Below are 12,306 nucleotides of genomic sequence, written 5' to 3' on the forward strand. Positions count from 1 at the left end.
CTCTGTTACTGGCTAAACTGTTGCTCTAAAACACTAGTAGAGGTCAATTACCTTTGCTTCTTCCCTCAATCAGCACGTTCTTTCAAGACACAAAAAAAAAAACACACTATTACTTCACCTTGTCACATACCAAGCGAAACAGTCTTTAGCACCTCTAGTGCCCAGTCCAACAATCATTATTGGTGCTCCCACTCCCATAACCTCCTCCTCGGATTCCCTCACTACCACCCAGCAAAAGTGGCCTTCATCTCTCCATAGCCCCCCGCACATACATTTAATTTATATTATAGCGCATCTAATGGCTGACTTTACTAATGTACTCAGATATTTACATAAAATACAGATTTGATCTATGCAGTAGGCATATAAACCTTCTGCGCTACTTTATGGCATCAAAACTGCCAATACACAAAAGTCTGATCCTTCTGTAGCAGAACCATAATCACAAGGCTTACTTGACTTTTTTATTGCTGCCTAAAAGCTACAGTTGAAACGTGTCAGTTGAAGTATGTGCATTGCTTTGAAGACGCAAGCTGCAACTGCAAGACATCTGGTGGCGAATATATATCACTTTTATATGTGGGTCCGGTTTTCCTGGGGGCCGATCGCAGTCCCTGGAAAAACCACACACGCACTGACAAAGCGATCTCTCTCTCTCTCTCCATATATATATCTATATATCTATATATATATATATATATACGTAAATCTAAATATTTTTATAGTGGCCCCAGGGAAACCATACTACTAAAAAAAATGATTGCCCCCGCGGGGGGGTCGCCCTGCTCACGGGCCACCCCCTGTCAATTTCTTCTTCTTTTTTTTTAATTGAGCCCCGGGGGGGGGGGGGGGGACGATCAGGTGCAATCGCGCTCCCTCCAGGGGACACCTACCTTTTTTAAAAACCAAATATGCCCCCGGGGTTGGGGGGAGCGATCCCCCACGAGTGAAATCCCTGGGTCTAGTGGGGTTTCCTGGCCCTCTGCAGGAAACCAGTTCAGGAAGATCTTGTTTGAAATGGGAGAGTTTCCCATTAACGGACGTCGGGAAGGCCGTTTGGGGCTGCTTTCCCCATTGAAGCCTCTACCTGCTCCGATGGAGAAAACAAAACAGTGAAGTCAGCGCGTCTCATGGCATGCTGACGTCACAAAGGGTGCAGGTGGGGGTGGAGGTGGGGTTGGGGGGAGACACAGAAGATCTTGTGTGTCTCCCGGGGTATTTTTAGATGCACCCGAGGATATTTTAACCCCCTCCCTGGTGTCGGCCACTGGTCCTGACCCGCCCCAGGGAGGTAGTGTGGGTGTCTGCAGCACACTAAAGAGGTTGAGAGTGGAAAAAGACCAAACATACAAAATATTTTTCCAGAGGACAGTGACACACAAGCAGGGTATTTCGGCATTTACCATATCATGCTCCCTAGCTTGGGTTGCCAGACTGCCCCTGGTTGAAAGGATACCATGATTCTATTCCTTAATGTGCAGGTAGGTGTTGGGGAGGGGGGGTCATTAAAGGGGGGCATTAAAAGCAAATGAGGAGCATTGTACACAGAATGCACTGACTTGTTAAATGCATCCCCAGGAGAGAATCACATCAGCTGCAGACATTAAGCCATCCCATACCCCATACTGCGAAATCAGGCAAAACTGTTAACTGGAAGACACCTTGCAGCATTGAGCCCACTTTACCCTCAGTATTACACATACACCCCTACTACACCTCCAGACTGCAACTATCATATGGGAAAGAGAGTTGTTTTTATGGCTCAATCTACAGCAGAACTTTCTTAGTTTCCCCTTTAGGAAATGAGTAAGTGTTTGGTGGGTTGAGGCAATCAATTATCTTTTATTTCTTTGGGCTTCTGCCTCCACAGAAGAGCACAAAGTACATTCCAAAGTACCATCAATACTTTTACTAATTTAGTAATTTGTAAATTTTATTCACTTTCTTTAAATCCCAGATCGTTATGAATAGTTTTCAACTGCTTTACAAAAACAACATTTACTCATGTTTAAGAAAACAAAACATTATCAATTCAGCAGGTGTTTTCTTTGATGAAATCATTTCAGAATAAAAATAAAAGTAACTTCTTATTACACAAACATCATATCTTAAACTAAACTATGGCCCTCATTATGACCCTGGCAGACAGCGGTATTTTGGAGAAAAGTACTGCCAACAGGCTGGCAGTACCTTTCCCCAAAATATGGCATTGGCGGTATGACTCAAGCCAAACCGCCAATGTACCACTCCGTCAGCCAGGACGATAACAGCTGCTGGGCTGCAAACTTCAGTGGGATTATGACCCCGCCTACCCCATGGTTTTCGTTGCTTCCTTACTGCCACGAAAACCATGGCGGTAGGCACTATCAGTGAAAGGTAATCCCTTCCCTGTCACCGATAGGGGTCTTCCCTGCCCCTCTTCCCCTCCCCAGAGTCTTCCCCCACCCTCCCCCTCCAGACCCCCATGACATACACGCACATTCACTCACCATCATACACACACTCATACCCACATTCACCCACGCATGCATACATCCATTCACACACACATCCACAGAGATACGTACAAGCACACACGCATTCATACAACACACAATACACGCACTCACCCATCCACACATGCACACACATACCACATGCAATGCACACCCACATTCATGCACACACAGACATACACACACAACACCCCCTTCCTCTGTTGGAGCACCCGACTTACCTGATTGCAGGGGGTCCTCCGGAAGAAGACAGGATGGGGCGCTGCTGCCAGCAGCAGCGTCCGCCAGCAGAACACCACATGGATTATGATACAGTCTGCGGCGGTCTACTGGCGTAGCACTGCTGCTGGCAGCAGGGCCACTTTACCGCCGTCCCCCGCCATGACCGTAGCAGGAATTCCGCCATCCTTCAGGTGGAATTCCGGCTATGGTCATAATATGGCGGTCGCTGGTAGCCACGGCGACGGTCTTTTGACGGCCGTCGTCATGGCGGTAGGCGGTTTTTACTGCCACTGTCATAATGAGGGCCTATATTTTCAAATAAGAAAAAGTCCACAAACAGATGCCTCTAAAAAAATGTCACGTTTGAATCTTTTCAGCTCATTCTTTTACATTCAAAGTCTTTCTCGTAGGGAGAACACCAGACCTAACCACTATGTTTCTTCACTATATTCTTTCCACTCTGCTGGCAACTTTGAACATACTACTACATTAATGGACTTGGATAACTGCCAAGTGTTAGAATGCGACCAAATATTTGTAAAGTATGGTTGTCAACTGATTCCTGCCCGACTTTAGCCCCGTAACGATAAATTACTTTTATGACTGTGACAATCCACGAGGATCCACTTCCACTCTCCAGAGGTACTTTGGATATACACAAACAAAATATCCTTGCGTCAACTGCAAGCATTAAATAAGGTTAATTTGGTTGAAATTTACAGATCTTTAAACAAAGGGTTGCAAATACTCCTCATTGTTTTCAATTTATTTTGGAGTTTTTATAAGAAAAAAATTGTGAATTTATTATAACGGTGACCTTTGTTTTTATTTTGCAGTTTTATTAAATAAAACAATTGTGAGATAACAAAGACACAGCATAAAATAAACCATAAAATGGTTCTACAGATGTTCACATGCTGACCCTCACTTTGCTGTATGAGCAGAAGTCCCACTGCAGGCTAGGGAAAGAATGTGAACAATCCTTCTAGAAGACTTAGCCAACCAGCCAGAATGTTCTGTGTTTTCAGCTCTGGCTGGGAAAGCCCTACTGTGCAGTACACTCACAAATATTGTCTTGGGTCCAGTCAGGTATGTTTACTTAACCATAAACTCAACCCTCAGTAGCTGTGGCATCGAGCAGTAAGGCTTAGCAAAGGAACAATGTGTAAAGCATTTCATAGTACTAAACAACTAAATAAGTGAGTCAAATGACAAGAAAGAAACAATACACCAATTTATAACAATAGAGCATAGTTTTATAAATCTTTAGAGACCTTAATCATCAAAATCCCCCAGAGGGTTCCGGAGATGCAGATTTTAGAAATAATGAATAACTTTTGTATTGACTGCAAACAAATATCGCCCAACAAAAAGTTTGGAAACTTTTGAAGAGTTTGTAAAAGTTAATTCAACAAATCCGGCCCCAGTTGGGTGACCAAGTCTGGCAGGACCAAGGTCTAGTTGGCCAGAATGTATACTCTGGACAGTTACCTGGCCACCTGAGCGTTTTTAGAGCAAGATCCAAACTTTACAGGATGACCACCCTAGACAACAATGGAGTGGTCCTGATGCTGAGGGATGCAGGCTCAAAGATGATCAAGGATGCTCCAGATGATGTGTGGTTGACAGGGGTGAAGTGCGTTAGAGTTCTCGGTCCACAAGTGAGCGGGAGCGACTCTGTTCACGGATCTCGGATTCCCACAAAGTCATCTTTGCAGGGTTCAAATGGCTGCCGATGCAGACCGTGCACTTTTACCACACAGCGGTCACGGTGCAAATCTTTGTTCGAGGCTGGTGGTCCGCTTGGGTGACAAATGCGGTCACATCCAGCGCCCTCAGGTCCAGTAGATATGGATGCACCTTTTGGCTATCTCTAACTTGTCCTTTGGGGTACCTGGAATCTGGTAGCAGACAAACCTCTGTGGTGGCTACCAGAGATATGACTTAGGCTTTCAGCTTTAATGTCCCCAGTGCTGTTCTGGGAGGTCAGCCAGCTGACCCTTGGAGCCTGCTTCGGACAGGGGCTGAAAATCAGCTTTTCCCTGAGCCTGGCATGAAGAACAGGGTTCAAATTCCAGTAGCCCAAAGTGCAGCAGGTGCAGTCACTCTGACTTCGCAGTCTCTCATTGTGCATGTCCAACAGGCGCAGAGTGGTCCTCTTCTCATTCTTCTGCCAAGTCCAGCGGGTATTTACGGTCAATGTGCCAGGGATGCCATATTTATCCCGGAAAGTGCCCTGAGGAGACCATGTGGTCACTAACCAATGGATTGGCAGGTCCACTCCTACCTAGTTAGGAAGATCCTGAGATGCGTGGCATCTGGCTATCCCAGAATGCCACATTCATGCCCACTGTTTTTTTAAGATGGCACGTCCCTTGCTCGGTCATGAGGAGCAAGGAAGCCCACCATAGAGGTGTGGCTACCTGAGGGCAACATACCCACTGTAAAACTGCTTTGGGAACAAGATTCTCTTCTCTGGCCCTGTCTCTAAGCTGTCTACAGGAACAAAAGACATACTGCTATGGGGTGTTGGGCCAGGGGGCCCATCAAAGGCGGCTTCCTGGAACAAGAGTTGACACCTCACTGCTACAGTGATGCCTTTGGCCCTGAGCCTGTGAGTCATTCACACATCTACCCAGATGGTAAGAAAGCTGTCTGTGTGTGTATCTTTGGGAGGCTACTTGACGAGCAGAGCACAGAGTGGCAACTTTCAAAAAGTTCCCTCCATTTATTGGTGGCATTAATTTCGACCTTGGCATCAGGTCGCATTTAATGCAACAATTAATTTGATACCTTATATGACTAAGTTTGGTAGTCCCAGTCAAAGTTACCTGGGTTGGAATGCCACACGGTAACTCTATATTAGCCAATGGAGCAACCAACTTTACCCAGATCAAAACGGCAATCTGGAAATGTTGCTGCTAGTCCATATCATGTGTCCTACTTAACAAAATAATACTCCCTGTCATAGGACTCTATAAGCTTTCCGTAGGAGAGACTTACATATAACATTAAGGGTTAGAGTTCGCTCTGCCGTTGGTTTAAACGGCAAAGTCGAACTGGTAGTGAAAAACACTGTCCTCCCAGTCTGCAGTGGCGGCTGGGAGCCATTTTTGCTTTGCCCACAAAGGGTGACACAAACAGTGGTGCAGCCCTGAATGGACTCTCTGTCTTACATGCCATGGGAACCATATACTAGGGGCCTATAAGCAAGCCAGGGCTTATCAATTGGGTGTATCCAATTCGAAAATAGTTTGTATGGGGTAAAAAAACTGGCACAGACATCTGATTAGCAGGCTTCAGTGCACTCTCAGAGTTGAAAAACCAGCAGCTAATGTTCCAGATAGGGGGAAAAAGTGGGGGGAAACCTGCAAAAGCCTGTTTCCTTACATTACGTATATGGTGCTGCATGCAAAAGAGGCGCTTTAGAGTACAGGCAGCTCTGGGGGTCAGAATCGCATACTTGGAAACACAACAGTAAGTAGATTTAGTTTTAAGTCTTTTGGGAGAGGTATGTTTTTCGGTTTTCTCTGGAAACAAAAGTGGTGGGGCTGGAACAGTATTCAAGAAGGTTGTGCTTAATACAGCCTTCTCTCGACCTACACATTAATATTAATGCAATTTGAGGCTTGGACTCAATACAGTCAGCTTTAAACCCACAAGGTATTGTTTAAGCCATTTGAAGGTTTGACTCTATGTACCCGTCTTCGATCTAGACATTTTTTGTGCAATTTGGGGTGTATTGTATCCTAGGACGATGGCATGTCTACGCTAAATGATACATGTAAATAGGGTTTTTTATTTTTATTTATTTAGGTCTGTGGGCGATGCTCTGCATCTTTTTTTATTGAAATAAATTATTTGGCAAACATAAATTCAGAGAACAAGGTGCTGGTAATTCAGAATTATAAACACTGTATAAAGAGTCATAACATATTGATATATGCAGCTTTCACAACTATGCGTGCACTTACTACTGCATACATTACAGATACAAAGAAGAAAACACAGACAGTGGAAGAGCGGAAGAAGCCTGAGAGGCACCAATAGCAGCTATTGTCATTGTCTACACTTTAAAAGAACACCTTGGCTCATATTGATGAATGAGTGACAAAGCATTCCCAAAGCTTATCAAACTAATACAGTATGTCATATACTAAGAATGATATCCATAGCCAGTCATTATTACTTTGCAGATTATCGGACTTCTGAATTCTGGGTATGATTCTTTTTGGTCAAGATCTTGAAGTGAATGCAAGCACAAGCCAGGAGCCAGTAGAGATCCAGTTGATTTGATCAAGAGGCTTGAGATTGAGGATCGCGCTGAGATTGGACTGCCCCACAAGCGTGATACATTTAGCTCATATTGATTGAGGGACAAGCTTACATGAATATGAAAAAAACTCAGATAATGAAGATTGGCTACTCGGTTGTAAAGGTTGCCCGGTGTTTAATAGATGTCAAACCTACCATGGTAGAAGCATGCAAACATTTAGGAGTTACCTCCACTGGTAATCTGAAGTGGTAATCTCATAAATGCAATATACTGGCGGATGCCGCTTCAACAATGAATGGGCTTGTATTCTTTAACATGATGTTTGGGAGTATGTGGCTCAGGCCTTTTATTAGGGCTTAGATGGAAAGAAATCACATCTGTTGTGTTGTATGGCTTTGCTGCCACAGTATTTGAAAAGACTATGGAATTTCACATAAAAGAGAGGGCCTGAAAATGGGACACTCTTTGTAGCAAGCGGAGGGTAAGGAGGCCATCTACTTACAGTAGAGCTTGGTTCCATTAAAAGGATCCTCGTCCCATTATGCGCGAGGTTCAGGTAATGAAGGAAATATTTTAGTGACATTGCAGAATCTACAGAAAAGCAAACATCTCCCCGCTGCCCCTTGTTAAAAGATCTACTGGTTTGGGGCAGGTATGGGGTACAACAAATGAAAAGGAAGTGTTACACCTGTTTACAAAATAACATGGAGGGCAACAGTGTCCATCAAGAGACCCGATTAGAAATATGACTTTTAATTACGCACTTGAAAATTAGAGGGCATAAATAAGACCATTATGCTGTGTAGTTTTTACAATTACAGAATCAAGAATGGAGTGTTGATTAATTGTCTTTTGTTTCCTTCCAGGGGTAAGGCATCTGCTCTATTTTACGGAGGAGCACTGGCAGTTCCCGGGGCGCAGAAGGGGCGGTGCGCAGAGTGGGGAAATACAAATTAAATTAAGAAAAAAATGTACCTCCACCTTCGCCATGTGCTGCTCCTGTGCTGCACGCAGGCACAGGCTCCCAGCCTGCCCTGCTGCCAAAGCCAAAGGTGTGGTAGGAAAGCTTACAACATGCTCCTGTCGATATTCAAATAGGATGCCTAATATTCTACGTCGTCTTTTGCTCCATGGTTCAGTCTGCATAGCTCTTACAAAGCGATGTTTAAAACCAGCTTTGTACCAGAATAATAATAAAACATCAACTGAGGAAGCATTGTAGTTTGTACTTATGATGGACACACGAGCTGTACCTTTGATGGCAGGGAAATGTTTAAAAGCATTATGAATAAATATTTGGTTTAAATGTTTAAGGAATTGTCAAGAGTACTTATGACTGACTTGTTAACTACCCAATTTTGCTTTGTGACTAACACATTTTGAGTTTTGTAGTTAGGGGCTAAACCTATTCCAACATTTTCATTTGTAATGTTGTATGTATACTGATTTTATCAAATCACACAATAATTAAATATGCAAATAAATACAAGAATTAATATGGCATTTTCATTACATCGAAGCAGATTCCAGAGGCAGACACTCACACTGAGGGTTATGGTAGTCCGGCCAAGAAAGGCCTCCAAATCTGATAATATAAATCACTAGGTGGATGGACATAGCAAGGTGGAGTTAGCAATTTCAGCTCTTCACCCCTAATGCCATTATACTAAAGTTGATTTTAGGTGTTTCCTATAGACAGTTTTTTTCTCCAGTCAACATAACTGCACGTGCTCCACACTATTCACACTTACTATATTCTTCATACACAAATCACTAAACACTTATATTCCACTCACTGCGCACACCATTTGCCTTATAGAACATTGATAGGTGCAGGAAGGGTTTTGCTGTACCTATAATAACTATGCTGGAGTTTTGAAGGTGAATGAGCATAAAAGATGACTTTACATTTTGTTTTTATCTTATTTCATTTGCTGTGTGTTCCAAGACAGAGCTCAAATGTCAGTCTAGTCCTCTGACAAACTGCTGCTTATTCTTTTAACACATAGACTGGTGTTTACTTTCATTTCTCTTAGCGTAAATTGTGAGAATTTGTAAAGCAAACTATGCCGCAAACTTGCTAGTGTGGAAGGAAAAGCTATAGGATGTTGTTTTCTTCCAACACTCAACAAAACTTTAAAAAAAACTATAAACAAACTATACAACAATGTTCAAAATAAATAGTTGGGAAAGCACACATGCCACACTTTTTTCCTAATTTACAAGTGCTATGAAAACAAAGATGTTAATAGGATGAAAACAAATCAAGACACTTTACTCTGGTAATGCGTATGACAAATATTGCTGAAACACAATTTCCACACATTGGTTGTGAGCTACATTATTTTTTCAGTAAAACTATGTCTGAGAAAATGTAGTGGTCATTTTAATTGATAATATGTTGTTTGTAAATGACAGTAAGCTACCACACCTTGCTTTATTAATATATTTGTGAAAGTGAGGTCCTAAATGAACACCGGCTACACATTACACCATTACCACTCTCCTGCTGAATGGGTTTGACTCATTTGCAACACTTGTTATTTGTGTGACGCTTGGTGTCAGAAACTCTTTCAGAGGTCCAGTGGATATGTCGGGGCTCCTGGGCTCAACCTTGGTTGCTGAGGCCTTTTACTCCTGAAATCCTGGGACTCCACTTACTATGGATCCTGAGCAACTGGGCCAATTACCCCTTCTGCACTTGACTCTCAGAGGTAGCTGTGGATGAGGAGTCAAAGGCTTCTTCAAGGGGGAAGTGTATATTCAGCTAAGTAAACACGACTCATAACTCAAAGTGCACACAGTACGAACAACAAATGTAGGCCCAATCTAATACCTACTTTTATAAGAAAAATAAGTATTTTACTTCTAACTCTAAACAAAGGAATAACAACATTCACAAGCAATAATACAATCCCCCTGATGTCAGGCAAATCCCAGTCCCACCCTCTTGCTTATAACGTGGTTGGGTTATTCACCATTCAATGGTGGCCACATCCAGGGAATGCTCACTAATAGGGTGTTCTTAAGAGATCCCTTTTGACTATTATGAATTAGTCAAAAGTGTATATGGTGCCACAGCTCCTTCAGCAGCGAATCCCCGGGGTTCAGAGGCCCAATTCAAGTCTTACCCAATCCTGCAGCACTGCAGTGTTAGCATTACAGCTGGTGCCCTGAGTGTTGGCACTTGTGAGTTCAGATCCACTTGGACAAGTCAGGCTGCTTGCTGTACATGTGACAGCACCTGGCAGGCAGAGGCTCACTCTCCTGAGTGGCGCCAGAGGTCCTACCCTGCATTCGGGGCAGTTTCCAGCTTGTGAAGACCAGTGTGGTAATTAAACTTAAGGGGGGACCACTGCATATACATGGAGGGGCACCCCTAAGGACTCACAAATGAGCACTCAGGCCAGAGTACTATGTGGAGAGGGACCCCTGGAGCTCAGGCCTTTGTTAGGCTAGTGGTGAAGACACAATAAGTCAATTTCTCCCCGGCAAGGAGGGCTGGGGGTTCTGGTGAATATAATACTTCAGCTCCTGACTTGAGTCCAGTGAGGACACAATGTTGTCCTCAGCGTCCTCTAGATCCTCTGGTTTCAGTCAGGGCAGATCTTGTTGGCCAGGCTGGACCCACTTGTCACAGCCTCACTTCAGTCCTGGGCAACAGCCTGAAATCCTTGGTAGATGAATACCCGCGGCCTCTCCTGATATACCTGGTTGTTGCGGTACCTCCGGACACAATGTCGACTCCTCCGGTGAAATCGGCCACACCATGACGGCCTCTCCTATTGCACGGCATCGTCCCTTAGGCATTCACGAGTCCTGACATATTTGCCACACAATTTTTCTACGGTGGTCCCCTCGGGCAAACGGGGTCACCGCAGAGAGGTGGTACGGTCTTGGGGCTCCCTGCACAGTGCTTGTTGCGCGGCTCTGTCTATGTCAGCCTTATCCTGGCATACGCGGGTCCCTAAAAACAATCCACGCCATAGGCTAGGACACAAACAGTGCTATGACAACTCTTATTTAATGTATTTCCAGCAGGCATCCATGCACTCAGCACATGCATTAACCATACATATATTGCACAATTCTGCTCTTTCCCTAAACTGCACCCTTCCCAGGCACACATACAACCAGCACAGACTCACTACTCCTGAGGTGTGCAGCACTCTGTATCTACCTAATGTAGGCCAAGGGTGAGTTAAGCAAAGCAGCAAAACTTTTAAAAAGTTGAGTGAGGCTGTATGCCTCACCCAAGTGACAGGGTAAAAAGGTCCAGTTCACTACTACTGATCCCTACTCTGGATGCTGCCACCAACACACTTGTACTGCTTAACTACTGGTGAAGGCAGTAGCCTTCCACCGCAATGAGGGTCACGCTTTGGGTGTGGCTCCCAGTCCAACGCAACTGCAATCCATGAGACATGCCTATGTTATGGTGCACATGCATGATCTGTGTTCACCTATGGCACAAAAATCAGCTTTACAGATCCAGACAACAGTACAGTTGGGCACTCACTTCTTTTACCATGCAGAGTATTTTTTCGTCGAAGCACTTAGATTTTTCAGAATCCTTGTAAGTTCAGTGATGTAACATTGATGGCAGCACCTGCACCTCCAGTTTGAAAATTGTTCCAGCACCACGGAAAACACTTGGCCTGCACTCAAAGCACAACCCACACATCACAATCACAAAAAAAACAAGCCACCAAACATTCATCAATTTATTGTTTTGTTAAGTCGCACAAAAAGAAGCTAGAATTCATGAAGGCATGCTTCCGAGCATCAGGAAGGCACAAATAAAGGAACAGCAAATCACAAAGCAGGCGAGTGCCCTGGGAGTAAAATGCCATGCACAGCAGTGGCTAGGTCAGAGAATAGGAAACTACAACAGAGATCAAAAGGCATGCATGCCTGTTAACTAAAAAGCTCACTGCAGTCCACTGCATATAAGAATATAGATATTAAGCAATTTCCACGTCACATTTTTAAACAAAAACAGAGACAATGTCATTTGATTCAGTGTATTTTGCCATTTGTGTGGTAAAAATTGTTGCAGTAACGCTGGCTTAAAATAGAACAGAAAAATCCGCATATACATAATGCATGACAATCCTATCACAGGCTCACAGTTTTCAATTTTTTCGACTCTTTGAGGCGGTCTCGGCCCTAAAACAAACCTACAGAGTGGTAATGAGTAGGGATACTAGCACAGGCTGGAGAACTACAGCCAATCAACGCACTGTAATCCAAGGCATTTTATGCTCTAAAGTGCTATTAGTCTGCTAGTAATCCCCCACAACATGTCCTGAA

The 12,306-nt window shown here is 43.9% G+C and overlaps 1 protein-coding gene across 2 annotated transcripts in view; it reads right to left on the reverse strand.

The window, feature by feature from the left end:
- Window positions 1–12,306, reverse strand: part of TFB1M (transcription factor B1, mitochondrial) — a 391,094-nt gene that overhangs the window by 95,358 nt on the left and 283,430 nt on the right. The gene's annotated exons all lie outside the window — the stretch shown is intronic.

Source organism: Pleurodeles waltl, chromosome 5 (genome assembly GCF_031143425.1).
Source record: "Pleurodeles waltl isolate 20211129_DDA chromosome 5, aPleWal1.hap1.20221129, whole genome shotgun sequence".
Taxonomy (NCBI): Eukaryota; Metazoa; Chordata; class Amphibia; order Caudata; family Salamandridae; genus Pleurodeles; species Pleurodeles waltl.